This window comes from Pomacea canaliculata, linkage group LG7, assembly GCF_003073045.1.
Source record: "Pomacea canaliculata isolate SZHN2017 linkage group LG7, ASM307304v1, whole genome shotgun sequence".
NCBI classification, from domain to species: Eukaryota; Metazoa; Mollusca; class Gastropoda; order Architaenioglossa; family Ampullariidae; genus Pomacea; species Pomacea canaliculata.
Genome location: NC_037596.1, coordinates 29,339,284 through 29,343,276, shown reverse-complemented (window position 1 = coordinate 29,343,276; position 3,993 = coordinate 29,339,284).

The following is a 3,993-nucleotide window of genomic DNA, read 5'->3' as shown; positions in this document are numbered from 1 at the left end:
TATAAATAAACATTTTCACTACCTACACTGAATACACAAGTTATCCAACTTATAACCTAAGGATTCTTTCTTTTTTATCTCACAGTCGTTACCCATCTTATATTTATGTATCTGCCTGTTTGTTTGTTTGTTTGTTTGTTTGCCTGTCTGTTTGTTGATGAGCTGATTATATTACCAGAGAGTAATTGCGAGAGAACTCCGCAAGTGTGAGTACACCGTCGTCTGAAAATATAAATACAGTTTAGATAATTAGTGCTGCTTGAAACACATAATTACGATCAGCTTATTATTTACTTCTAAACAAAGAAACAGTTGACATGTTGATGAAAACACTGACAGGCATTGAAATCAATCATTTGAAGAGTTTCTTTTTTAAAATGATTTTTTAAAATAATTATTTAATACTTTTAGATTATTCTTCCTAAGGACCTTACTTAAAAGATATCAAACTCACAGTCTTCGTCGAGGCCATTGAAGAGGATGGCGACAGCAGACATATCGACTTTGCCGTCTTTCTTCTGGTCCAGTTCATCGAAGAAGTCGAAAGCGCTCTGCAGATCAAGAGGGGGTGACCCGGGATGCGAACCAGCAGCGAATTCGTCAAAGGTCAGCACTCCATCGCCTGCCAGAGTAATTTGTTTACAAATCGAGTGCAAATACTTTTTTTTAATAAATAGGTATCACCTAAATCCCACTGTCATTGTGCACAGACACTTTATCCAGCCACTTCCCCGTGTTTCTTTTAGTAGACATTTTCACGGATTCTTATTGACATTCATCAAAGTGGATAATATAATTTTGGTTAGAGTACACTCCGGGTGTCAACTGAAAACAATTTATAATTTGAAATTGTGAGAGTAGTATTTTAAGTATTCTTTGCGATGGCTAATTCCATAGGGTGTATGTATTTTACAGTATAATATATCAGATAATGGATGATGACGATGATAATATAAATTACCATTCGCATCTTCACTGTCATAACCAGCCTTCATTTCATTGATGTTAATAACCCCATCGTTGTCACTGTCGATGAGATAGAACAGCTGGGGCAGTCTGTTGGTTTTATCTCTGAAAACAACGAAACACTTTGCAGTTCTTTGATCAGACGATCACATGACACCGACACTGGTGCTATTGTGTGTGTGTGTGCACTAATATGCAAGCTGTACGGTACATGTGCTGCTGGAAGTTATATGTTTAGAAAATGGAATTTAATAAGAATCTTAAATCATTGATATATGTCATTTTATCATTTTATCGGTTATTAAAAGAAACTAATTAGTTCTGACGACACTTTACCGTTAGAATTACTCAGATGTACTAGTCTACACCCGCCACCCTTAAACTAGTGTAATAAAAATTACAGATTGTTTTCTTTGTTAAACCAATGACATCGACACTTATCCAAGCACAACGGCCAGAAGACCAAGAAAGATGATGAGCTTCATGACGATGTATGTCAGGTAAACTTCAAGTTGATCTGTCATAAAATACAGCAAGTAATGTTCTGAACTTTAGTACTCATGTTTCCTTGACAATCCTTTTTTAAACCCTTAAGTCTGACTTTATATTAAACCCGAAAACCTTTAAGTTTGGTATAATATTGAACACATTATCCAGTTATCTAAGTGTCTAAATATTTTAGGAGCGAAAGTATAAACGGTTAGGGTTAGGGTTAGGGTTAGGGTTATTTGTGTATTGACACTTAGTCGTCGTTTAGGCAATAACTTAGGAACAAATGTTTAGAGAACATGAGACTGAAAAGAATACTTGTCAGAAAATAAGAAGTCGAGGTTTTGTCCACAACTTCTTGACATCAATATGGGCGAGACAATATATTGCACGTGTTGAATAGATACCAAATCAAGTGACAAAGGTTTATTCACCCTGATTATGATGATGAATAATGGTTTTGTTATTTGGTTATTTTAGTCAGCACTTCATAAGACCGTAGAAACAATCGCTGTACAGTCGAGACCGTTGGAAGATCGTTTAACTTAATATGACAAAGTGTCTTCATTTTTAATTTAAATCGTGGATTATCTACTAAAATGGTTTAGTAATGATATTGTAATACAAACACATGCCGAAAGAGGAGTTTATATACAGTAATACTCAGGTAAAGATCAGATAATATAATTTGCAAAAGTAGCAGCTGAAACAATGTCAGCTGTATTGTAGAAGGTATATATTTTTTATATCTTACAGTGTACTTACTGTTTGAAGTAGAAGCAAGTCAGTTGTACCAAAGGAACTTGGGTTATGGTGTGTGTGGTCAGTAGATGGCTGGGCCAAATATATACTGTGATTCGTGAAAAAGAGATTTATAACACAAGACTAAGCTTGTCATAAGGAAAACATCTACTGCTTTTAAACTGTAAGTAAATGTGACTAGCGAGGAGGCATTTTACCATAAAATTAAGAAAATCTCATGATGGATGTGAAGAAGTGGCGAGGATTATTGATTACCCAGCAATAAATCCAAATATTTATTTTAAAATTTCAGTGAATTTGCCAATTTTTTTCTGAATGTCTCTATGTCCCTTTGTGTATGTGTAGGCGTCATGCAGGGGAGGCAATAAGAAAGAAGAAAAAAAAAAGAAATAAAAAAATGAAAGAAAGAAACAACAACAATAAAAACAACACGCGCTTTCTCTCCCCATCGCTCACTCTAACACAAAAACGGAGAGATACACCTCTTTATAAGTAAAGAACGCAGTAAATGCTGACGGTTGTTCAAAAATAATCTTTTTTTTTTTTTCACGGAAGTTCAACAGTAGTCTTTCTTACTTTTTTTCTTTAACGCTAGAATTAACATTTCGCTCTAAGAAATTACATTTATGATGTTTACGAAACTTCTAGTTTTCTTTGTTTAAATGTACTTCCCGTTAAATGGGTAGCTCAGTTTTGTATCTTGTGTCTTGTATGTCTATCCCATTATGCTCTATACCAAGCAGGTAAAAGTTGTATTTGATGAAATGTTTTCCAAATGTCCGTTTGTCACTCTTTAGACTTTAGTCGTCTACTCTCTTAGTCAGAAATCGTCCTTCTAACAAACCACTAGGTATCAAAACATTTACTAGAAACCAAAACAAATGATTTTACACATGATTCTACAACAAGGTCGACTAAAGAGATATGGAATGACTTTTTTCTCAAAAACCTGCTCCGAACATTTACTGTGGTCAATGGGATTTGTCTAACTAAGCTCAAGCTGCTCTGAAGGAGTTGAGCCTCTTTAGCGATTATTGCAAAAGCATCAGTGAGACAAGAGAATAAAACCTAAAGCATACAAAATATAAAAAAGGATTATATGATAAGATACAATACTCTGAAGGAGTTGAGCCTCTTTAGGCATTATTGGACGAAACAAGAGCTTTAATGAGACAAGAGAATAAAACCTTAAGCTTGTAGAATATAGAAAAACGAGAGAATGTGATAAGGATCAATACAGAGAATTTAGAAAAAAGACATCATGTGATAAAGAGCAAAGCAGAAAATTATTGCAAAATTATTGTTCTCGGAGATGCTGAGCTTCGTTATGTTTGCCGAGGATAAAGGGAGGTAAGGACAACTTAACTAGCAGCAAGCTTTGAGGTTCACTTCCCTTTTTAATTTCAATTAGATAAATAATTAAATAAATAATTTAAATGATACAAACACAATTAGTCAAGATAAATTTCTCCATTTTGCCAATGTTTTCCCTTAGAAACCAATTAGTAATCAGTCGGTAATTACTGAACCACCAGATCATGTGACTTTGTGTGAATGTATAGGTATAAAATGTGATAATAAAATTGGTTAAATTCACTTTCTCAGTCCGTCAATTCCACACGTCATTTCAAAATAGGGATCTTATAATTCAATTATATTTTTGCCTCCTCTCCTTTTATTTCTTCTTATCATCAATATCTGCTTACAGAACACATAACAAAAAGCCACCATCGTTCATTTCAAACATTTTGAATTTTATTACAAGTCTCTGTCCGG